Source organism: Chelonia mydas, chromosome 4 (assembly GCF_015237465.2).
Source record: "Chelonia mydas isolate rCheMyd1 chromosome 4, rCheMyd1.pri.v2, whole genome shotgun sequence".
Lineage (NCBI taxonomy): Eukaryota > Metazoa > Chordata > Testudines > Cheloniidae > Chelonia > Chelonia mydas.
Window position 1 is genome coordinate 130,930,389 of NC_057852.1, and position 25,961 is coordinate 130,956,349.

The window sequence follows — 25,961 nt, forward strand, 5'->3', positions numbered from 1 at the left end:
CTCATAAGTTCCTTAGGTGTTTTTGAAAATCTTCCCATCTTCATTTGTTTTCCCTTTTGGTTGCAACTAGTGGGATTAGTACAGAATAAATGGCTATGCTAGCCCAATGGCTAAATGCTGATTTAAAGGACTCTATAAGTACTATGGTGTGAATACTTGGAATGGAATAGGAATTGTTGGTGGTAAAAGAGGGTTTGACTAGTCTGCTGAATGGTGAGAACAGTCTGACTGACCAACAGTCTCTCAAGGGAGTCATGGAAAAACCCAGACCTGAAGTCATTTAAAATTAGACAGGACAAAGCATTAGAAAGCATATCTTAAGGCACAAATCTGCATTGGCAAGGAGATAAACTAGCATGGTTCTGAGGTTGCTTCATAGTGTGTAGACCTTATTATAACAATTAGGCTGTCTAAAGAGCCACCTTCTTCCCCCCCTCCCCCCCCATTAACCACTGTGAACAACCTCCCTTCCCTTTGCCATTATATAACAGCTGTGACACCTACAGAAACTGTTTAGCTAGAAAAGCAGATTTAGGGGAGTACACCCCTTGCCAAATAAGCTGCTTTACACACTGTGTGTGTAACTCACTCCTTTCTGGTTGCATCTGTGCCAGATAGGGCTAATGGTTGGGTTGCCCTTTTAAAGGATTAGTTTCCCAGCATGCCTTGTGGGGACTGGCCCTTTAAATATGGTAGAGGCAAGCCCTAGCAGGCCTAAAGTAGTGGTTTTGGAACAGTTTGCTGCTTGTTGTCTTCTACCTGGTAAGTGTTTTTTAATTCCTCTGTATTTTTTTCACTGCTGATTCCTGAGAAGATGGTATATTGGCAGATCAAGCAGAGGCCAGCTAGCCATCCTTCAAGTGCAAAGAGTTAGTTCCTAGGGATGAAAGTCACTGCAGAAGAGGCAAGGAGGAAGCAGATTTACACACACACACGCCCCACCATTTTCTCCATACCAGCAATCAGAGTTGTCTGAATAGGATGAGGGGACAGAGAGACCCCACTTCTAAGACAATCCAGTGTCTCCCGGTGTCCTTCAGAAGTTCTCAGAGCTACAGCAGAGTGGTACTGCACTGTTCTCTACACAGTGTTGTGCCTGCATGGCCAAAAGAAGACAGGGACACAGCATAGAAGTGGGACCATGGGGAACTTATTTGCCCAGGACCTCTGATTGCCTTAATCTGGCCACACCACCAGAGCTGCTTGGAAAAGGCACTGAATCAGTGCCTTGCCCTGGGAGCTCTTGCCCCCTTTTGGGGCTGCACCAATTTGTTCCTACCCTGCAGAGTGAAATTCATAAGCTGCTTGTTTCTGCTGAGTTGATTTACTGCTCCTGTGGGTCCCCTGCAGCCTGGGTTAGAAGCAGGGAGGGAATCCAGCCCAAAGAGTTCATTGTAGTAAAACTTGAATGAGAGTAGTACTTTGCACATTGATAGCACCTTCTACTGCAAAATACCAGTGTGCTTCATAACATTAATGAATTAAGTCCCATAATACCATTGTGAGGGTATTATCCCAATTTTACAGAAGGAGAAACTGAGGTATGGGGAACCTAGACTTAACTTCAGTCCCAAAATGAATCGGTGGCAGAGATGAAAATAGTAACATCTCCAACAAACCATGTTGCTATGCTATTGTGTGTATGCAAAGTTTACATACATCATTTACCAGTTTTGAATGCACAATGGCTGCTACATACACACATCCTGCAGGTGTAATTAGGGGACCAGGTTTCAAAATGTGGCCCACACAGACTAGAAAAGTAAAGACTTACCTGAATGCATTTAAACATTTGGTTATAGAACTCCTATTGATTTCAGTGGGCATGTAGGTGCCTACATACCTTTACAAATCTGGCCCTATTAGTACCTTAGGGCTTGTCTGGATTGCATTGTTCGCTCAAAGTATGAGTTTTGCCCCTAACTGCACTCCTGTCCACATATAAAAATTGATAGCAGGAGTTAAGTGGGGCTGTAAACTCAAGCAGGCGGACACATTGGGGATACAAGTTTAAGTGCTACTGGAGCTAGGAATGCAGTAGCTCCAGGTACAATAGCTCATCCGCTGCTAATCACTCTACCTTCTCACCAGCTTTAGCAGCAGGGGACCTTAGGCTGGATGGCAGGTGTGATAAACGAAGGTGGGCAGGGGTGGGGGGAAGCTCCCTTTTATGGACAGCCAGCCAGTAGCTATAAAATTTCTTTTAGTAGCTCTTCTCTGCTCTACCTATGAAGGTTTAACGCACCTACAGGTAAAAGGAAAGGAGTAGACACCTGCCCAAAAGATCCAATGGGAGGGTTAGAACTTTTTAAAATTGGGGGGGAAAAACTTCCCTTTGTCTGTGTGTTGTGTTCGCCGGGAAAGAGGGGAACAGGGAGTAGTTATGCTATGGGAAGCTTTAAGCCAGATATGGTCATAAATCATTAGCTCATACCTAGAACTACTTATCTGGAACTCCCAAATGTGTAAGTAGAGCAGGAATGTTTAGAAAGACTCAAGTAGGTTTATTTCTGTTTATTTCTTGGCTTGTGGACTCCTCTGTGCTAACTCCAAATGCTTTTTTGGTTTGCTTGTAACCTTTAAGCTGGACCTCAAGAAGGTTATTCTTCATGTTTAAATTTTGTAAGTGGGTTTTTTTAAATCTAGCAAAAGCCTAAATTCCAGATGTTTTTTTTTAAATAAAATTTACCTTAAAAAAAAAAAACACCTTTACCTGTGAAGGTTTAACAAGCCCACAGGTAAAAGAAAAGGAGAGAACAGCTACTAAGTGGAATTTTATAGCTAGCTGGCTGGCTGGGTGTCCATAAAAAGGAGCTCCTCCCGCCCTTCATTTATCACAGCAGGAAATGAGAGTAGCCCCAAAATGCATGTGTTAGGAAGAGGCTATCTTCCCCTACTCTCCCATCTTGTTTTTGTGCTTAGCTGTTGGTTGAGCATAGGGGGAGGAGGCTAGCTGATTGGTTGATGGGTCCCCCCACGTAACCTCTTTAAACTAAGCCTCGGCTTTTCAAAAACCTCTGCTCCCCCACTTATCTAGCCAACCTTCCCTTCCCTTACTTGTAGATTGGGAGCTGTACCCCTTATGGTGCTCAGGATCTGATTATTGGCCTGATTTTGGGGTTCAGGAAGGAATTTTTCCCATTGTGCCCAACTGGCATGTTGTCCAGGGGCTTTTTCCATTTGCCCTGCAGCCTCCCAGTGACACCAATGGGGTAGAAATGACAGGATTTGAGGATGATACAATTCTGTTAATATTACTGCCTTGTTGCAACTTGTTGCTGATGTCCCAGGCTCGTAAAGATCAAAGGGCCAGCTCCCAGAGGTTAATAAGACCTGGGACTTCACAGCTGTACCTTACGCTCATGGGAGGGGCATGGGGAAGGAGCCTGAAGTCTCACAGATTGTGTCCCCCTCACAACCTTGTGGCTTCTGTCACTCTACCCTGCTGTACCCAGGATGGTTGGGAGAGGTTTTGCAACTGAGCTGAGTCTGTGGAGTGGACTGGGAAAGATCTACCCTGAGTTACTGTTTGGTTTGTGGTTAAAGCCCCGGAACCCCTATTGGAACCAATGAAATGCTTGGTGTGTGAGAGCAGGAAGTGGGCAGCATAGTGTCCCTCACCAGGGTATAATTAATAAAGTTGCAGCCTTCTGCTTAAACTCATGCCATGTGTCTGTTGTTCATGGTGCCTGCTTGTCCTGGTCAATGCACTGCTAATCCGATCCCTGTATAGCTCAAGCGTTGTTTTGTCATGTGGTCCCTCTCCCTCAAGCAAGGCTAGTGGAGTAACTTGACTGTACTCAGTGGAGCTAGTCTCACACCCTTAACACAGAACAGAGAATACTGTTGATTCTGGGAATGGAAACCTTTGGCTTTAGGGGCTTCTTGCAGACAGAGACCTCCTCACTGCCCAGCTATAGACAAGTCTCCCCTTGTATCAGCAGCATATACACATTCTGCAGTCTGTAGCCCCTGCAATTGCTTGCACCCCTACCCTATTCCCATTTTTCTGATTGTCGTTTTTATATCCCCATTAACAAATATATACAATAATATTCAGAATTATTACTAACTATAAGCAACATGGATCTATTTCTGGAATCTCTATTCTAGAGACCTCATGCTAACACAGCAGTGAAGACAGCCCTCTGTTCAACAAGTAGATCCATGCCGGCAGACGCTTGTACTTGTGCACAGCCCCATTGACTTGCGTGATGTTCCTCCTGAGCACAAGCCATTGCCTGCTTGCATCCATTTTCAGGAAGCGGTCCTTAAGACTGACACAGGAATAGCGTCTAGACATCTAGAAGAAAGCATTGTGAATGAAGATGCCACTTACCGTTTCTGAAGGTTGCAGGAGGTGGGCCAATGCTCTTAAGGAAGGCGAAGTGCAGGTAGCTTGGGGAGGACAAATCACAATGAGATGGTGGAGGCACCATCAGTGCAGATATTCAAGAATAAATTGGATGTGATAATGTAGGACTGATGTAGTGAAGTCCTGCAAATTACTTGGATAAGACTGCGTGACCCAAATGATTTCCTGCTATTTTGTATTTCAGTGATTATGGGGAATGTTTAGGGGGCAGAGAGACTGTTTTGGTTATAGAATTTGACATGGTCACTTGAAATGAAACATTGAATTAGCATGATTTTTAACTGAAGCCTGAAACAATGCCAGGCCATTATGTCCAACATATTGAAACATTTTTCAGTAACACACATTAAATTAATTTCTTGTGATTGTTTCCTATTTTTACTGTCCTTTTGGCTCCTAGTCATGGTTTTCAATTTTTTCCTGCTAATTGAAATCTTTTCTAGTTTGGAAATTAACCTCTCCAATTGAATTTAATGCGACTCCGAAATTGTCATTCAGTTCAGTGCAAAAGTCATTTATAATTTACATTAGATAGAATAGGTTCAAAGAGGTTAGCAGTAATAGGTTTGGAACTTGATATGTCATACTAAATCTTTTTTCCTGCTGTGACTACTTCTAACAATTTGCCCCTTGAGCTTCTGTGTTTAGGGAAGGTTCACATTGGTGCTAGGTCATGTAACATACTCAGTAATCATAACACTGTTGTATTGTGTTATCTTTATTAGGTCATTGGAAAGCCACTTTCTACCAACAAATGAAGCATTAAGACTCAGACCATGGCATGCTGGGGGAAGTTACTTTAGTCAAATATTCACTTCTGATTTTAGCATTCTAAATGTAAAACATAATCTTTTTTAAAAAGTTGGATTCCTATTTAAGTTTTAGTCCCATCTTTATTCATTTGCTTTCAATATCTCTTTGAAAAGTTGCAAGAAATAACTAGTTCATGTGAGGGTTGCAAAATTGAATTTGGAAAAAAATAAAAGGAAAGAAAATTAACCTTTTTTAAAAAAATTCAAATTTCTGCTTTCTCGCTGAGATTGGACATAAGAAAACCCACAAGTTCCATATTAAAATCTATTCTGAGGTTTCATTACCAGCCCAATTTTTCAGACTCAAAAGATGACAATGACCTTTAGCATATGAACACTTTTAAAAATTCTGGTAATACTTTATATCAATTTCTCGTTTCCAGTAGGGACCAAAGCTGAAAGTGGCAAATACCATGTCTAAAGCAGTTCTTGTAATATTTCTAGCTATCACTGGAAGACGTCACATATCTCCTGAGAGAACCTGTTTTTCTGAAACTTCCAGGAGGTTTTACAAAGATGGGATACTCACATGTGTTGAACAATCATCCAGACTTAGAGAACTGAACTGTACTCTGAAACTTTTGTGGTTTTCCCCTATTACTAATCATTACTTTCTATTTCATTTTATGGCTATAAAAATAATTGAACCTCAAAATAGAGACAAATAGACAATATGTTCAAAAAGAAAAGGAGGACTTGTGGCACCTTAGAGACCAACACATTTATTTGAGCATAAGCTTTCGTGAGCTACAGCTCACTTCATCGGATGCATGCAGTAGAAAATACAGTGTATATAAATCTCCCCACTGTATTTTCCACTGAATGCATCCGATGAAGTGAGCTGTAGCTCACGAAAGTTTATGCTCAAATAAATGTGTTAGTCTCTAAGGTGCCACAAGTCCTCCTTTTCTTTTTGCAGATACAGACTAACAGGGCTGCTACTCTGAGACAATATCTTGTATTTGTAGAAACACAGGAAACCTACAAACTCACAAGATCTCAGGAGGGCAGTGAAGAAAATGCTCAGTCATCCAAGCTGCTAGTAAAGTAATTGTAGAGACACAGCACATCTTTCTCCAGTTGACCTCCTGGATGAGGAAGGGGCACTCTATTCATTAAAATGTGTTTCTTAGTCTACTTAATTCAAACTGATGTCAGTATGTGGACTACAAATACGTAACCCTCACAATTTTGTCACCGCCACCCACTGCTTTATGCCTGGGGGCAACATTAGAAACAATCTAGAGGATAAAAGTTGCAATGGGACCTCTGGTTCCTGCAGCGGCTGCTTGAATTTTATGGCCAATCTGGAGCCTAATGTTTTAAACCAATTTAATAGGCAGGTAACTTTGCATGGGCTGTACATAAATGGCTTCCTTATTGCTAAAAGTGATGTGCAGCAGGCTGCTGAGTTAATCAATAAATAGCTCTCCAAGATCACCTTAAGACAGAGGATAAAGGGCTCCCTTCTATGGATGTCAAAGTTTTATGAAGCGGTAGTAGCACATTTCCAAACCCTTGGCTGGGAAAGGACAATGTTTCAGGGTGGTCTATGTTGTTCAGCTCTTCACAGTCCACGTCCACCTGAAAAGTTGCAATAATTTAAGCTGTCATTCCTGTTACCGATTAATAAGAAAATACCCTGTTCTCAACGGTGGCAGTTGGGCATGTAGCCTTATTGGGGGTCAGTGAACCGGCCACTTTTGGGAGTGTGTATTACATGGGTTCTTCTGTGCCTGAGTTTTCAGCAGCTCCCAACTAGGGGATGTAGATCTACGGCTCAATCTGTAGAGACTCCTCCTTTTAGCTGTGGAGTCCAGGGCTCAGTCACCCGGTGATGACCAAGATGATGGCAGTTACATATGCGTAATGCTAATTGGAGCTCTGAGGACCCTAATAGGAACCTGGCACTGCACCGCCTGGGGAAAAGAGTGCATCATCTGTTGATGCTTATGCTACTGGTTTCCTGTCCCTCTAGAGAAGCGGAGGCCAGCAATTGCACTAGCCTTGCCGAGGAAATAAGGACTTCCATTGTGCTTGATCTTTTGTGCAGACCTAGTCAAGGAGACAGGGTCTTTGTGTACTGCACAAGGGGCTGGAAGTGTCAAGCCCCATGTTTGCAGCTCTGGAGGAGATCTCCTCTAAATTGGGAATTGGCAAACCCGAAAAGCTTGAATGTGGGTTCAGCCTGAATAAACATTCAAATCTTTGAAGTTCTAAGTCCAGATATTCAGAACAGTGAACACTTTGGGTTTGATTGTCCAACACTTACCCGCATCGGTGAGCACTTACTCAAGTCTAGAGAAATGCCCTGGAAATCCCAATCAGGATAGGCTTCCTCCCTTGTCTTGTAAATATTGCAAGAAGAGCCATTCTAATGGTACTGGGGCATTCTGTTTCCAGTCCCAGCTGGAACCCAGAAGAGAGAACCTATCCAAATATTTTAGAACTTTGCACAGTCAATTTAGATTTAATTCTCGCAATTTTGATTTGTCTTTGGGGAAAACAAAGTTCCTGGTTTTTTGTTTTTGTTTTTTTTTTTCTCCAAATCAATTCATGCATCCCTACTCCAAACTAGTAACAGGTCTGAATTAAACCCCACATCAAAACACTGCTGAACTCAGACCTAGATTTTCCACATGCCTTTGTAGCAGTCAAACCTCAATTTTGATGCAAAAAGGGTTAATGACATTTATTTTTATAACATTAGATCATTACAAATTTCTGTGCTTTTCCTGAGTATTAAGCTAATCCTACAGTTATAGTATTCAATTGTGCCTGGAGAATATAACAAGAAATATTTATATTTTTGGTTGCTTATGTTATGCTATCTCAGGCTAATTCCAAGAAGTTTTCTGCTTTCTGTTACACAAGGACAAACCAAGTGGCAGGGAAAATAACTCTCTGTGGCCATAAAACCATGTTTACCACACGTAAATGTTTATGCAATCTCTAAAATGCAGCTTTTATAACTCCTACTTAGTTTTAATTCTATACTCTTTTCTTTATGCCGTGTTTCAAATGATGTATTGACTATTGCAATTTGTGCTTTATACAACATATTTAATAGATATTTTACATGGCAGCTGTAAATGCTATAAAGGGCAGGTCATAAAGCCAAGGATCATTTTGGACAAAAGGCAAAAGAGCATCTTCTCAAAGTACAGGACTCCTCACCTTGTACAAGACACCAGTCTGTTACTGACTTGATCTTTCTCCCAAGAAAACAAATTTGTACCAGATTTATGTTTTAAAAAAAAGGACTGGTTGTATAAAAGTATGTCAGGATGGTCTGAATTCCAGACATTACAAATAAGAATGTAGGGATGTGTTATCAGACCTATAAAAATAAGTTATAAAACTGGACTTTTTCTCCGCTCAGCCTCCTCCCCCAGAGGGGAAAAAAAGTGAGTTTAAACCTTCAGAAATTCCAAAGCTGACTGTGAATAGTTAAGAAGGAATCTCACAAAACTGGGTGCCTGGTCAACAAAAGGGCGGATGAAATTCAGTGTTGATAAACGCAAAGTAATGCACCTTGGAAAACATAATCCCAACTATACATACAAAATGATGGGGTCTAAATTAGCTGTTACCACTCAAGAAAGAGATCTTGGAGTCATTGTGGAAAGTTCTCTGAAAACAAAGGCTCAATGTGCAGCAGTGGTTAAGAAAGCTAATGGAATATTAGGAGCCATTAGGAAAGGGCTAGATAATAAGACAGTAATTATTGTAATGCCACAATATAAATCCATTGAACACCCCGACTTTGAATACTGCATGAAGTTCCGGTCATGCCATCTCAAAAAAGATATATTAGAATTGGAAAATGTACAGGGAAGGGCAACAAAAATGAATAGGGGGATGGGACAGCTTCTGTAGGAGGAGCGATTAAAAAGACTAGGGCTGTTCATCTTGGAAGAGAGATGACAATGGGAGGATAGGATAGAAATCTATAAAAGCATGACTGGTAGGGAAAAAGTGAATAAGGAAGTGATATTTACTCTTTCACATAACACAAGAACCAGGGTTTTACCCAATAAAATTAATAGGCAGCAGGTTTCAAGCCAACATCAGGAAGTAGTTCTTTACAGAATGCATTCAACCTGCAGAACTTGTTGCCAAGGGATGTTGAGAGACCAAACGTATAACTGGGTTAAAAATAGAATTAGATACATTAATAAAGGATAGGTCCAACAGTGGCTACTAGCCAAGATGGTCAGGGACTCAACCCTATGCTATCGGTGTCTCTAAGCCTCTGATTGCCAGAAGCCGGGACTGGACAACAGGGGAAGGATCACTGAAAAATTGCCCCATTCTGTTCATTCTCTCTGAAGCATCTGGCACCAGCCACTGTCAGAAGACAGGATAGTGTGCTAGATGGACCACTGGCTGACCCAATATGGCCACTCTTATGTTTACAAGATTTTTATTGAAAGATAACTTTACAGTGCTCAGTTGTAAAAGACTTCATTCTTCAAACTCTAAGAAAGCATTGATTGTTTACCTCATTGTAGCGTAGATGTCTCCTACATCAACGGAAGGGAGTTTTTGTTCAATGTTGGTAATCCACATTTCAGAGGCACTCGGTAGGTCAATGGAAGAATTCTTCCATTGACCTTGATGCATCTACAGTGTGGGCTAGGTTGACCTAACTATATCTCACAGGGTGTAAAATTTTCCCCAGCCCTGAGTGATGTGGCTAGGTTGACCTAATTTTCAGATGTAGGCAAGTTGTCAGCTAGCACTGAAGTGGCTTCTGAGTAAGCTCTTTCCCCAATGACATCCTCTCCCTGGCTTACAGATGGCCTGTGATACTGATGCAAGAAAAAAAGAGGGCTAGAGTGCTGGTGGCTGAACTCTCGTGCCAAAATTGGACAGATTACATCATAAAGATTTTTTTTTTTTAGATCAGTGTGGCTGGGTGAGCAGCAAATAGGAGGTCTGTAGTCACAACTAAGCCACAGTCAGTGAACTTGTAGTGTGTGGTGGACAACCTGGCTAATCCTGGCTGCCTTCACTCAGGTGTTATCGGCCCCTTTTTACTGTGTGTGTCCATTTAAGCCAGGCATAACCTAATGGCACAGTTACACATAATCTTACAATTTCTTTTTCCAGCAAGCTTTTAGTCTTGAAAGAAAATGTTTTGGTGGTGTTGGTTTTGTGTAGGTGTTTCTTTGAGGAAATTGTAGCAAGCAGCAGTGGAGTTTGTTCTGTCTTAATCTCTCTAACTAAAGTCTTTTTTTCTTTCAGGCAGAGCTGCTCCCTGGGAACGGGGCACCGGCAGTTGGGCTGAGTTCCCTGAAAGAGGGGTTTTCTTGTGTGCCATTTGTGAACCACTTCTGTTCCAGAACTGGTATATATAGTGTGAACTAAGCCGGTTGCATGAAGAATATACCCAGATTCTACATCACTGATTTCAGCCCCAACCGCAAGTCTTCATCATCTGCTACCATTAGGCTCAGGGGTGATAGTAATTGATTTCTCAGGTTTGTAGTTTTGGGTTATTGCGAGATCCCTTGATGCTGACACACTCATAGGAGAGTAGTCACCAGAATTGGTTTGTGGGTTTCTGTTTTTGTTTTTCATTTACATCTGAAGAGGAAGTTGTTCCCCTTTTTTTTTTTTTTCAGATCCAACTTTGTTACTTTACTGCAATGCACGTCTCATGGATTAAAAGTCCCCCGTAGTCTTTCGTGTCCCAAGTCCAATTTCAAAATGAAAATGTTACAATTTGGTATATGTAATGTGGAGGGGATTGAACGCTACAGTGCAGTGATCTGAAGATGAAGCCACTACAGGCATGACACTTAACAAGGTGTTAATTGGGTGTCAGATGAACAGCACAGAGAGCTGTGAACTGGGAATTTCAGGAATGATCAGTTCAAGTGTAACCCTCTGTAAGCTGAACTTTATTTATTTGAGCTGAAGTCTGTCACAGTGCTGTTGAATTGGTTATATTCAAGGCCTCATTGTTACGTTCTGTACTTCTAAATGTTGAAAATGTACCAACAGGGAAAATACTCAGTGGACCAAGATTTCAATCCAGAAGTATCAAGGGCTTCATCCAATATCCGTTAAAGTCAAAGAAGAGGTGCCCATAGATTTCAGTGGGAATTGGTTTAGGTTCTTAAGGCCTGACTTTTCCCCCAGAGGTACTGAGCACAAATTAATGTGACTCTGTTGGCAGCCATGAAAACACAGCAATATATAATTGCTGTGAAGGGAGGGATAGCTGCGGGAGGGATATCTCAGGTGTTTGAACATTGGCCTGCTAAACGCAAGGTTGTGAGTTCAATCCTTGAGGGGGCCATTTAGGGATCTGGGGCAAAAATTGGGGATTGGTCCTGCTTGCCAGCAGATCAAGGGACATGATTGTTCCCCTCTATTCGGCATTGGTGAGGCCTCATCTGGAGTACTGTGTCCCGTTTTGGGTCCCACGCTACAAGAAGGATGTGAAAAAATTGGAAAGCACCCAGCAGAGGGCAACAAAAATGAATAGGGGACTGGAGCATATGACTTATGAGGAGAGGCTGAGGGAACTGGGATTGTTTAGTCTGCAGAAGAGAAGAATGAGGGGGGATTTGAGAGCTGCTTTCAACTACCTGAAAGGGGGTTCCACAGAGGATGGATCTAAACTGTTCTCAGTGGTAGCAGATGAGAGAACAAGGAGTAATGGTCTCAAGTTGCAGTGGGGGAGGTTTAGGTTGGATATTAGGAAAAACTTTTTCACTAGGAGGGTGGTGAAGCACTGGAATGCGTTTCCTAGGGAGGTGGTGGAATCTCCTTCCTTTGAGGTTTTTAAGATCAGGCTTGACAAAGCCCTGGCTGGGATGATTTTGTTGGGGATTGCTCTTGCTTTGAGCAGAGGGTGGACTAGATGACCTCCTGAGGTCCCTTCCAACTTTGATATTCAATGATAATATATACCCAGGGTGCTACTATGGGCCTGATTCTCACATCACCATGATTTCTGCAGTTGATCAGTTCTGCTTCTCTCCTGTAGATGGCAGTAGAACACACATACCCCAACCAGTTCATTAAAGATAGACTGTGGTAATGTAGCTTTGGCTCTTTAATCTTGAACAAGTCCCCACAATCATGTTCTGTCCCAACTTCTGTGTAGTGGCTACAAACTGATTTGTCTCTGAGCAGCAGAAAATCTGGGCAAAACACTAGATAGCAGCCAAATGCTACCCTATTTTTTCTTGCATGTTAAAACTTCCACTCTTACACACACACACACACACACACACACCCAAATCTTGTGCAAACACACATTATATATAATACAATTAAAAGATTTGGATTTGTGTGTGTCTGTGTGATATATGTATCATTTTGAGTCTCTGGCTTACCATGCCTTGTAATAGCTAGAGGGTGGGCAGAGAAGAGACAGGGTGTGTGTAAATGTGATACAAAACAAAGCTATGATCTTATAAGTTACTGAACCTCTCCATCAAGGCACAATGTCCCTTCAACTTTCAAGCCCTCAGTGAACTTGATGGGAGTTGAGGAAGCACCACACCTCTCCCAGGAGCCACCGGATGGTCTTTGTTCCCAACACTGTGTCATTAAAATGAGAATTACACGTGAAAAGGGAGAGGAATCTCAAATTGAGAAGATGTTGCCAAAAATGAGAAGCTACATAATCCAGTGTATTGGGACTCAGGAGCTGTGGGCTCTGTTTCCAGTTCTGCTACAGATTTGCTGTGTGACTTCTTTGTGCCATTTTCCCCTGTCACCCTTCATCTGTCTTGTCTTTTTAGCTAGCGTTTCAAGGCAGCGATTGTTTCTGTACTGTGTGTGTGTGTGTGACTGATTTCAAACCACAGATAATAAATAACAAAACTGCCAATGAAATCTTGGGACCTTCTTCTCAGAAGAAACACTTATTTCAAAGCTCTCTGCTTTTCAGAACGCTGCCTGGGATGTCTTCCATCTGTCTTGGCAGGTCTGAGTAGAAAATGATCAGTTCTGCATTAGCATCAGTCCTTGGATGTTTGTTTATGGAAAAGAATTAATGTACCATGCACCTTGCAATTAGTTTTTACACTGTTATTAACTGGTTTCTATAATATGTTTTCAAATACAATGTAAATGTGGATCTCCATTAATAATGCTGCTCCTCACGTTAGAAATGGCAGTCTCTCGTACTAAATATTCTATCACTGGTAACAGGCTATATCTGGCAGAATTTAGGGGAAAATTGGGTAGTTTCGAGTCTGGGTATGCTACAAACATTCAAGGTACTTTATTGTTCACTGAACTGGGTGGATCAGACTGAACCTAATACAGACCTCTTGGAGACCCTTAATTGTTGTGACCACAACTCAGTGCTTTTCTATGTTGTCGCAAGGTCCTTGATTCACTTTTTTGTCTGACAGTTGTTGACAACCACTTGCTTCTATAAAGCTACTAACATATTGTTAAAATACCGAAGCAAGTAAACACTCAAGTTCATTTTGGGGTGATATTTTGTGCCCAGTCCTACACCAGCTGATACAGTGAGAGCTACTAGGTTCTCTTTTGTATTAATTTCCAGTTATTACAATGGCTGCTAAAATCAGGCCATTTACTTCGGTGGCTAACTACAGATTTAGGCACCTAAATTTTGCCATTAAACTCTGCCTCTGTTTTCCCTATATGTATGATGTGGATAATGCTAAACTACCTCAGAAACGTGTTCTGAGGACTAATTGGTTAACATTTACAACTGTGCTCCAGAAGTAAAAGACCTAAATTCTATGTTCTTCATAGTTAAAACAAGAGCTCCAGCAACAATAAGGGCTTGTCTACACTGTCACTTTACAGCTGTGACAAAGTTCCTCCTCTACCTTGGTGGGTCTTGCACTTATTGGCGGATTTGCTCGCCTTGGAGATTCACAGCAGCCCTCAGTTTGGCCATTTTCTTGAACCCACAGTCCAGGTCAAAGCCTCTTGTGTCTGATCAGGAGTTGGGAGGTTTGGGGAGAACCTGGGCCCGCCCTCTACTCCGGGTTCCAGCCCAGGGCCCTGTGGAATGCAGCAGTCTAGAGTGCCTCCTGGAACGGCTGTGCGACATCTACAACTCCCTGGGCTACTTCCCCATGGCCTCCTCCCACCACCTTCTTTATCCTCACCATAGGACCTTCTTCCTGGTGTCTGATGATGCTTGTACTCCTCAGTTCTCCAGCAGTACGCCTTCTCACTCTCCGCTCCTAGTGCCTCTTGCTCCCAGCTCCTCACACGCGCACCACAAACTGAAGTGAGCTCCTTTTTAAACCCAGGTGCCCTGATTAGCCTGCCTTAATTGATTCTAGCAGCTTCTTGATTGGCTGCAGGTGTTCTAATCAGCCTGTCTGCCTTAATTGTTTCCACAAAGTTACTGATTGTTCTGGAACCTTCCCTGTTACCTTACCCAGGAAAAAGGGACCTACTTAACCTGGGGCTAATATATCTGCCTTCTTTCACTCTCCTGTAGCCATCTGGCCTGACAGCGTTATGATCTGAACACATCTGGCCATGAGCAAAACTCCCCAACCCCAAGAGAACACTGGGCAGTGTCATTTGCCTCCATTTCTCACCTTCTGGTGTGAAAATCCAGCAAAGAAATGTCCCTTTAACACACCACTCCCTTCTCCCTCTGCCTCACCCCACTCACCGCTTCTAGCAAAGATCCAGAGTTCAGAGATGCGTTCACCTGAGTTCACCTCCCTCCCGCGGGGGAAGCAGACATAAAGCAATGCCTTGGCTGCTGCTCGCAGTTGCCGCTGTTCACTCTGTCACTGCCTGCTGCCACCGTTGCACTGTTGTTCACTCCACTGCTGTAATTTATTGTGCTCTGTTACCGATGGCCTTGCACCATCACCTTCTGCTGCCACCTGCCTCCCTATTGTGACCTCTGCAAGTCGGTCTCTTGAAGTTCCACCCAGCTCTGTGATTTCAGCTCTCAGTGGGGGAACTTCACTTCTAATGCAGGCTGGGCATAAACATGGTCCTACAGCAGATCTAAGCAACACTTAGACATGATTAGCAGTGATCACTTAACAAAAGAAACTCAATGGAGCCTAATTTGCTCTATCTTTAAAGGGTGGACGGGGCAGGTCAAATGGTGCTTAGAACTCTTAGGCAGAGCCTACACCTACAGGCAAGGACACCTGTCCCCACCCCCTCTCACTTTCCACTGGGTTCTGGCACCCAAACCCCAAACTTAGTTAGTTCAATTCAGCTGAGGGTCACCCCCTCAGTCAGGACAGGCTAAGTACAGTTCTGCTGCTCTTTACTCATACAATAAGGATAACAACATTTCATTATCCCTGCATTCAAATTTTAAATTTTTGATTAAAGCTAATGTTAAAATTATCTAATACTCAGGTTAAAGAAAGAGTTTCTGTACATCTGGGTATAATGCTTAAATTATCCAAAAGTACAAAATTTGGTTTAAAAAAATCATAGAATACATATAATGCATAATCTGCAACATCCAAAATTAAGGTTAATAAATTTAACAATTCAGTTTGAATATTAGCATCCAAATATTCAGCTACACCACTCATAAAAAAAGTTATACTAAGTGTAGCTTGTGGAAAGCAGACATAGCAATGAGTGTAGCTTGTCCCTCAGTAATTGAGAATTTAGGATAGATTGTCCCTCAGTAAATACAATCCAGCAAAAAAAAAATTCAGTCACTTTCCTGGCTTTGCTTCTCAGTGGCACTCTAGCTCATTCCTCCAGTCACTCAGAACCGAACGCCAGCCAAAATGGATCATTCGGGCAACACAGCTCTGTCTGTTGGATACATAGGCAGAGTAGGTATGTCCATGAAAATACAGTCGGGGCCTGAACCCTTTTCACCCCACTCATCACTAGCTGTCAGCGGAGAGCAGTTTAAGGCCTTGCTTATATAATAATAATAATCACAGTATTTATCGTTAGTTGTGTGTCCAGGTTTACCATTGTTTATCTTTGAAATACTGATTTTACTGCTCTGTAGATGGAATGGTATATGCTGCAGAAATGAATCAAATGACTTTATATTGAACTCAGCTGTATAATATGATGTGCCATTTGGATTTTTCCTCCTGCATTTTGTCTGTTTTTTTTTAAAAAACAAGAATCCGGCACGTCAGGCACTTTTGTTTCTCAATATAGAGCATGAGCAGCTGGAGTTTCTTCCTGTAGCAAATCAGCCTTTTGATAGTTTGTTAGCCAGGTTTAACCTCACTTGTGCTAATCTAAATTGATCACTGCTCATTTTGCTTTTGTTATTTTGCCACTGCTTTCTACAGGTATTTGAAAAGGTCCACCCTCTTTTTCCAGATTACTATTGTTTGCTCACCATATGTTGCTGTCAGTGGGGTGGCAATTGGGGTGAACTTTTCCATAAGCTATAATTAATAGCTAGTGCTGTGACTTGTAGAGCACGGAGAGTTTTGACAAATGGTTTATTTGGTGAGAAATGATGGTTTGGCCAACCCACATCTATTCACAAATTTGTGATAATTTTCAGCCCCGTGCTTGGAGCACTCACCTGGGATGTGGTAGACCCAGGTTCATATCCCTCTCTGCCTAATATGGAGATGGGATTTGCAATTGGGTTCCCCCACATCCTTCAAGAGAGCACTCTAACCAATGGACGATGGGATATTCCGGCACGGGACTCTTTCAGTCTCTTATGTTGAAGCTGTTCAACTGTGGATAAATAATTAAACAGTCATGAGAGACATAGATGCTGACTCCGTGGGAAAATAGCAGCCAAGCTCCCCTCACCCCGCCCCCGCCCCACCTCCTCTTCCCCTGAGCGTGCCGCGTCCCCGCTCCTCTGCCTACTTCCCAGCGCTTCCTGCCCAGCCGCTGCCAAACAGCTCCAAGAGGGAGTGGGAGGAGCAGCAATGTGGGACGCTCAGGGGAGGAGGCAGGGACAAGGCGGGGCCGGGGTGGGGATTTGGGGAAGGAGTTGGAATGGAGGCAGGGCGGGGTGGGGCCTCATGGATGGGGTGGAGAGGGGATAGGGCAGGGGACAGAAGAGGGGGTCAAGCACCCACAGGAAAGAGGGGAAGTCGGTGCCTTTGATGAGAGCAGAGACTTGAGCTTGGTGCTCCTACAACCTATGTTGTGTGTGTGCCCCAGTGCCCCTGTGTGTGCCCCAGTCCCCAGGCTACAAACAATGTGTCACCCAGTCTTACCAGTTGATACTCATGGCAACATTTTTCTATTTATTTTTTCTTCTTTATTGCTGCCAGAACACCACACTTTTGATACACCACTGTCCTTACTATACCAGATTCAAAATGTCTGTTCCCAGTACCTGTCTATCTACTGCTATTCCCTGTAGAGGGAAGTAACCTGTGCACTCAATTCACTCTACTGGTGTCACCCCATGACTATTCACTGTCATTTACAGTGACACTTCTACTACCTTCAGCCCCTGCCAGACCCCAAACAAAATATTTCAGGTCAAACAACACTTTGTCTTTGACTCAAATCAGATTTTTTTTCCAATTCACTGAGTATTTTTGCTATTTTCAGATACGTTTCAACCCAAACTGATTATTTTCCTCAACTTGCAGTGAACTGAAAACTTGAAGAGCTCTGTGTAAGCTCGAAAGCTCGTCTCTCTCGCCAACAGAAGTTGGTCCAATAAAAGATGTCACCTCGTCTCTCTAATATCCTGGGACCCACATCGATACAACAAAGCTGCGTACAGTGAACTGAAAGTCAGTTTTATGTGCGGCTCTAGTGGCTAGTTGTAATAATTCCCTTTGGGTTAGCTGAGAATACACCTCTAGAAATAAAGGGTATTGTATATTAAAAATATAAACAACCCTGATCTTAGATTCTCCTTCTGTTGGTCAAAGCCAGCACACCTTAATTATTATTTGTATTACAATAACACCTAGTGTGTCCCTTTTTATCAGGCTCTGTAAATACACGATGAGAGAGTCCCTGTCCTGAAGAGCTTACAGTGTGAACAGACAAGACAAAGGGGACAAAGCAGTAAAGCACACATGAATTTCCCAGGGTTACACAGCCATTGGATGACTGTAGCGGGAGCAGAACCCATGTCTCCTGACTCCTTGCATACCTTCCATTGCAAGGAAGAGAAGATAATGAGTGCATCTGTCATCAGAGCTAGTTCCAAAAGAACAGGCCATAAAACTGCACTTATCAAGGTATATTTAAATAGTTAGCCAGTAGTTAGGTTATATTTAAGTAGTTAGCTTAAGGTGCCAATGGATGGCATTGAAGAATAATTTTGAAAGGTCTTTGTTCTGTTCTGCATTGGAACAGAAAGAAATGTTAAAGCCTTGAGATGTTTGGTGAAACACAATCCTTGTTTTCCAGCCAGCCCTATTAAAAATGTCCTTGTATTTTAAAATAGCAAGCATTTTCCTGCTTACAGACCACTGACAAAAAAACAAGTTAACCTAGGGATAAAAGTAATAAAATAGCTTTACTAACTTTTGGCAATAGATCTCTCTGTTTTATGCTATTATACTCTTATATTAGCTGTGGTATGTGCAGCATATTGTCTTATTAAGGTAACAAATCTGCACTCCATCTGACTTAATTGCACTTTTCTTTTTATGATATAGCCATGCACAAGTTGAGAAATGTTGTTCTAATCCAATCAATCATCAGACAATTGTTATCTGTCTGTACATGTCGTGGAAGGTCAGCTTGCAAGGGAACTAAATAATGAATCCAGACTAATTGTTATGCAGGTAGCAAAGTAATGCATGTATTTTATATGCCATTCAGTGAGACAGCACTTTTATTTATCCCAGCTCACGTTTCTATTAGATTTATTCATGAAGGATTTGAATCCAGTAATGTGCTTAACAAATCTGAATGGAGCTGTTTATTTTATAAACATGTGTAAGAAATATGTTACCTGCCATTAGCAATAAAGGCTTGAAATGAATCTGTGTTTTAATACGTTTTTAGTGAGTAAATAAATACTTAGATTTGTAACATAATGCACATTTTTCTTGGAAGGTATTTTGTCAGAGTTTGGCCTTGATTTTCACGTATATCAAGGCAGTATTGCCAACTCCAAGCATTCAAAATTCAAGAGCCAGTTTCTACAAAACCATGAAATTGGTTTAAAAATCATGTGATTTAAAAATATTAAATGTTAATTTTATCAGCCTTCTGGTGTTGGAGTGTTTAGTGTTCATGTCTTCCAGCTTTTCTCCGCAAACAGAAGGGCTAGAAACTTACTTTTTTGAAAATGAAAACAGGGATTCTCAGGTAAGCACCTGATTCCAGCAGCTGGGGCTTTAAGAAAAATGCCAAATATTCAAAGAACTCATGAGAGTTGGCAATACTATTAAGGCCCCGTTTGGCTGCTTTTGGAGTGGGAGGTCCCTTTATGTTGCTAAAACAGTGTGAAAGAGCCTTTTTATAACTAAGCAACAAGCCCTGGAACCATGTGTGATAACCCCTCTCTTGACCAGCTCACTGGGGATGGAACCGGAGACCTCCAGAGCTACAAGTATAAGCACCTATAGCTTGAGCTGCAGAACCCAGTAGGAAGGGACTGAAACAAATAGCTTCTGCACATTGGCACACACGGGGACCTGAAACACATACGCACCAGTGGATTACACAGGCATGGGTTCAAATTCCTGCTTTCACCTTTGTGAGATGGATACAATGAATACTAAATAGAATAATAGAATCATAGAATATCAGGGTTGGCAGGGACCTCACGAGGTCATCTAGTCCAACCCCCTGCTCAAAGCAGGACCAATCCCCAATCAAATCATCCCAGCCAAGGCTTTGTCAAGCCTGACCTTAAAAACTTCCAAGGAAGGAGATTCTACCACCTCCCTAGGTAACGCATTCCAGTGTTTCACCACCCTCTTAGTGAAAAAGTTTTTCCTAATATCCAACCTAAACCTCCCCCACTGCAACTTGAGACCATTACTCCTTGTCCTGTCCTCTTCTACCACTGAGAACAGTCTAGAACCATCCTCTCTGGAACCACCTCTCAGGTAGTTGAAAGCAGCTCTCAAATCCCCCCTCATTCTTCTCTTCCGCAGACTAAACAATCCCAGTTCCCTCAGCCTCTCCTCATAAGTCATGTGTTCCAGACCCCTAATCATTTTTGTTGCCCTTCGCTGGACTCTCTCCAATTTATCCACGTCCTTCTTGTAGTGTGGGGCCCAAAACTGGACACAGTACTCCAGATGAGGCCTCACCAATGTCGAATAGAGGGGAACGATCACGTCCCTCGATCTGCTCGCTATGTAAATACTTTACTGAATTTGGATCTTTCAGATGAGACTATACAAAGAGAGGTCCGGTGTGTTGGGCGTAATCATTAAAAATCACCAGGCATTTTTATTTAGGGCTGGGGTTGTGCCCTAGTGTCATTCCCCCAAAACATCTTCCCCTACTGCTGTGTAGAATTCTATATACTGGCTGGCTGCTATCCCCATAGAAGCTATCCTGTGGGTCTGTAGATAGGACTGTCTCCTGCACCACTTATTGGGGTGAATGATCTTTACTCATGCAAGTAGTCAAGCTATGAGTCAAACTTCTCTAATCTCTTGTCAGTCATTTGCCCTGCACTTGTACCACAAAGCCTGTAGCTAATTTTCCTTTGATATGATTAATTGCTTTTGCTGGCAGAATTGATTGACATTAAAAGTATTTTAACGGATTATTCACGAAAACCACAAACAACTTTCACTGCCCACCACATCTTCATTGTGTCCCTTCATTTAACTGATTAGGCTATTAGGTGATAGTTGCTGTGCGGTGCATTTGTGTGCTGTTTGTAGAACATATTTATGCCTTGTTACCTACTTTATTATTACGAAGCTTTCTGAGTTCACGTAATATTTCTATGGCTTGCAGTATGAAGCAATGTGCTGGTGAAAGGGAAGTTCAGTGTATGAATGGGTCGGGAATGGTTTTTATTTTCTTTTGCATTACATTTGTTGCTTGTATTGTTTGTTATTTGTATTGCAGTAGCCCAGTCAAGGACCAGGGCCTATATGTGTTAGGCACAGTACAAACACAGAACACAAAGGTGGTCCCTGCACCAAAGACCTTACAATATCATGCAACCATTGATTAGAGAGGTGTGTGATACTCTGTGCTGTCAATGCACCTTTGAATTAATACTTTTTTGTGTGTAGAGACCTGTGGCAGGTGGGGCTGCTGTGTAGCACCTCGTGGAACTGAGCATGGTAATTGTAGGTGTAATTGTGACAGACCCCAGTCAGCAGTGGCTGGGATCCAACTTTTGACCTCTGGAGCTTAATCCATGAGTTAAAAGACACATTTCTCTTAGCCAAGCGTATAGCAGGCTCATAATCTCTCGATGCCACAGCAACAAGCCTGGGTTACATACTTGTCCTAGCTGAGGAAGTGTGCTCCAAGCTTCAGAAACTTCCCAGCTGATATCCTGGATGAGCCCCCACTTGTACTGCTGACAGACGTTGGTTGTTGATGGCCGGAATCAAGCCGGGGACCTCTGGTGCTTAATGCATAAGCCTCTACTGCATGAGTTAAGAGACCTATCTCACTTAGCCAAGACGGCACTGGGGAGTATGTTGGTATAACTGCATCGCTCAGGCGTGTAGATTTTCCATACTCCCGTTGATCGAAATATGTTGCTCAGAAGTCTGTGGTGCAGATCAAGCCTTACACTTTATACTGTAGCAGTGTAAAGGGCCTTAAGGTAAGTGAGATTCAGGCCCTGACATATCTGAAGAAAGCTAATGAGTGTGGTTCCCCGCTTGAGCAGTGCAAAAGCATCACTTTTTTTTTTTTTTCCAAAAAGCAGTTGTCACCATTTTGTTCCAAAATATTCTGTCCCACAGGATTTGTGTGTGCGCTCAAAGTTTCTGCAAAGTAAAAATGTTTTTGCTCCAGACTAATTTGATCCAAAGTAAATTTTGGTTTTGAAATTTTTGAAGTACGATTGCTCAAAAAAAAAAAGTCACGACTCTTTTGCTCATTTAGAACATTTTGGAAAATTCAAAATGAAATCGGAATATAACTCGATTCTGTGCCTAGCTAAATCTATTCATTTTAAATAACATCCTACATTCTGCACACATCCAACATGGGTCCCAGTCATGCAATTGTGGATCTGGGTGGACCATAGTGAGACTCTGCCCGGGTACAGGGATCAGATCATCAGGATCAAATTGCAGAATCAGGACCACGATTTGTTGTGTTTATATTCTGAGTCTAAATGGAGACAAAGCTTACCCATTAAAACAGGAACATCTGAAGGACCAGGGAATTCCAAGGGACTGCCAACTAAATTATCCACAATCAAAAAGACACGGGATAAAGGAAATGGACAGCCTCCCTTCCTGTCTTCTTTTGAAGTCCCGTTTGTTGTGTTTTCATGCGTGCCCAGTTGCTTGATGTGTCATCCTTCGACAGGGGTGATCTTGCCATCTCCATTGGTGGTTCACTTGGCTTCCTAGCAGGTGTTGATGTGCTTGCCTCAAGCAAAACGAGTGGGTTGAGAGCCAGAGCTCTAAGATATATGGCTGATTCTCTGAGGTGCTGTTAATTGCCAGGCTGGCTGCTGAGATTCCATTCCTTCTGAACCTGAGTTTGGGAAGCAGCAGACTCAAAAGCAGCAGGCTTTAGATAAACAGGGAAATGTTTGGCTAAATGCTTTTGGTTTTGGACTTTCCCCCTACCCCTTCCCATTATACACCCTTTTGCTGTTCTAGCATGGAATGGGAGCAGGAGTGCTGAAATCACTGACCTTCTCGTATTATTTCTGAGTCATCCAGAAGCAGAAAGCACCAGAAGTCATATAGGAACTGGACTGAAGTCAGTTTACTCCTCCTGGTCATGCTTTTGCTTCTTCAGTTGCCCTGTTCTTGGGTTCCCCATGTATGCCTCTAGATTCATGTGGTTCAAGTAATATTCCCCTCTCAGGGGTCTGGTTTATTACAAAAGAACACAGTGCATCCTCAGGCTCAGCATTTCCCTCCCAAAACTATCTGTTTTCCCAGCTGAAGCTTCTACTCTGGCTCCGTGCAGGTATCTCCCACCAGGCCTTCTATTTGGGTGGAGCAGAGAAACCCTTTATTATGGCTCTCTCTCCCCGCACCATCTCACCATCACTGGGCTGATGTCATGTGGCACTATGTCACCTGACTCAGATGCAAGCGTTCTTGTTGCAGACACAAAGGAATTGCCATTCAGGATTAAATCATTCCACTATCCAGTCTCTGAGCGGTGTCAGTACAACTAGTAAGAGGGAGGTGCAAGAAGTCCTGAAGCAAGCAGCTATAGAATAACCTACCCTCAGAGGAAGTTTCTCAGATGCCATTAGAGTTGATTTATGACCCAAAGCGTGAGGATTTATTCTTTGCAAAACTCCTGCCTTTTTTTTAATACTTATACCACTGTATATTCTTGTTATCCCTTTAAATGTCTAGTTGTTTGTTTTTAAATCTTTTTAAACTTTTGGCCTGAACAATATATTGTGGCAGCGAGTTCCAAAAACTAACAAAGTGTTTATGTAAAAAAAGATATCTGTTATCAGTTTTAAATTGTATGAGAAAACTTATAGGTTAAAGAGTTTGCATTTGAGCTGAGCCTGGCATGAGATCATGTATCTCTGTGGATTGCTGCCCGTCTCTAGTTTGTACAGACATAGATTCATGGATTTCACGGCCGGAAGGGACCACTGAGATAATCTAGTCTGACCTCCTGTAGAACACAGGTCAGACAACTATTGATTTAAAAATGGGCAGAGATGAAGAATCCACCACAACCCTTGGTAAATTTTTCCAATGGTTAGTTATGCTCACCGCTGTAAATGTATGTCTTATTTCCTCTCTGAATTTGTCTTCAATTTCCAGCCATTGGATCATGCCATACATTGCTCATGTGATCTTCCTGGATGCTTATCTAATGTGAACCATCTAGCATTTCCCAGTTCATTCATCACCAAGGAAAGTACTCCAAAAAAGTGGGATGGGCAAAGACAAAGGAAAAAAATATGAGATTAACTAATGGAGAAAAAGAGGTATGAAAACATTTGACCATTTATATTTGCTATAAAATGGTAAGAGCAATCAGGAGAAGCATCATGTTCTGTCTGTCCACACCTGCCCCGTTCTTTGGGGTGTCACAATTTGATAATATTCTTACCTCTGGGTCACCTTACTTAACATGCTAACCACCCACTAAAGAAAATAAAAGAAGCAGTAAGTTTCTTTAATACATTAACTTTTGTATACAACTACAGGAGGAAGTGATGGGAGGCACCAGATCCCATCTTGTTACATTATGAGGCATAATGCCACCTTGAGTATGGCCTCTTTTCAGATCTTAGACATATGGTGTGTGTTTCCCAAGAGAAATGTCTCCTCCTTCCCAGAGCCATGGTCAGCTGTATGACAAGTTCCCTTTCAAGATTTTCAGACTGCGAAGGGGGAAGTTTGGTAATATTGATACTGGTATTGACTTAAGATGCTTACCCCCACTCCCCCCGGATAAACATAAATTCATTGGGGATATACAAGATGTGGTACCCGTTGTCACAGATCAAGAACATTAGTTTAAATCCATTTCAAGCAGGTCTTAGAATGAAATAACATAATCTGGAAATAAACCTTTATCTCACTTTATCTCTTCTACTAGCTTTGTTTATCCCGTCTCCTGGAAACTTTATTAGTTTGATTCCCTGGATAACTGTTGTCTGAGGTTTTTAAGACTTAACCCCTAAATGCTGAGTAGGGCTGGTTTAGCCAGTTCTTCATTGCACTACGTCCCACCCAGCAGCCAGAAGACAGTACCTTGTAGAGACAAAAGAGAGGAGGATGTTTACATCATCACTCTATAATATGTGATGACAATATGACGGTGAATTACAATGATGCTATGTTACCTTAAACACAAGATGATGACATGGCATGCTTATTTGGTTGCTCCGTCATATTATGCTCTGGCTTTCCATCTGTGAAAGACTGAGAACAACTCTGGAAGGCATCTCTCTCTAGATGAATGTACAAAGGATTAGGTGTCAGTAACTCACACTTTAAGAATGCTGATTTCTATTTCTGTTCTGTTCTAGATTGGTTCTTATACTGCTCTCATCATTGTCGTATCTGAGAACCTTCCTGTAATGCATTAAAGGATGTGACAAACATCTGCCCCCTGGTATATGTTCTCTTATCTTCTCCTTCTTGGAAGAAAAGTGTGGGAAAGTGGAGTGTCTTGTTTTGGTAGGCAGTTTTTAAGTTTAAATATACATGTTGCCATGTGTTCTAGAGAGGACAAGATTAAAGAAATGCACCTGGTGCATATTGAACTGTGATTATTAGCAGCAAGGTACCAAAGTTTCCATAATTGCATGCATGACTCACTTTATTCTACACAGAATACTGAACTGGTATGGGGAAAGTTCATGTATTTCTAATTCCTGCACACCAAACTTACCTCTTTGCTGTTCATGTATATGTGTTTTGTACAGTCCATTCATTGATACCGCCTTACTAATTGGATTAGTTTAATCGTTGCCAATATCACCCTCATTATTTTGCTCCTCTCTTCCATAGTCATGGAGCTGTAGCTGATTTTAATTATCAATTTTTTCTTGTCAGTTAGTATATTAATGATTAACTGTTTCTCCTTCAGGAAGTAATTCCCTAGCACTTGTGCTGAGGTTGTGCAGATATTTCACATATACTTTTGCCTGTCTTCTGCAATTAAACCATCTTTAAAAATAAAAGTGATTTTTTTTTTCTAAATCACCCTTATTATAAAAATTCCTGCTTAAGGGGGAAGAACTGGATATC

General features: G+C 42.1%; 1 long non-coding RNA gene across 2 annotated transcripts; it reads left to right on the forward strand.

Moving 5' to 3' along the window:
- Nucleotides 1–631: 631 nt before the first annotated feature.
- LOC122465652 lies at nucleotides 632–25,688 on the forward strand. Of its 2 annotated transcripts, XR_006290646.1 has the most exons (6): nucleotides 632–762; nucleotides 4,114–4,394; nucleotides 10,438–10,673; nucleotides 11,200–11,339; nucleotides 24,021–24,187; nucleotides 25,238–25,688. It is a non-coding gene; the product is annotated as an uncharacterized LOC122465652 (long non-coding RNA). The 2 variants fall into 2 exon arrangements; XR_006290645.1 differs by having other exon boundaries at nucleotides 10,438–11,339.
- Nucleotides 25,689–25,961: the final 273 nt, after the last annotated feature.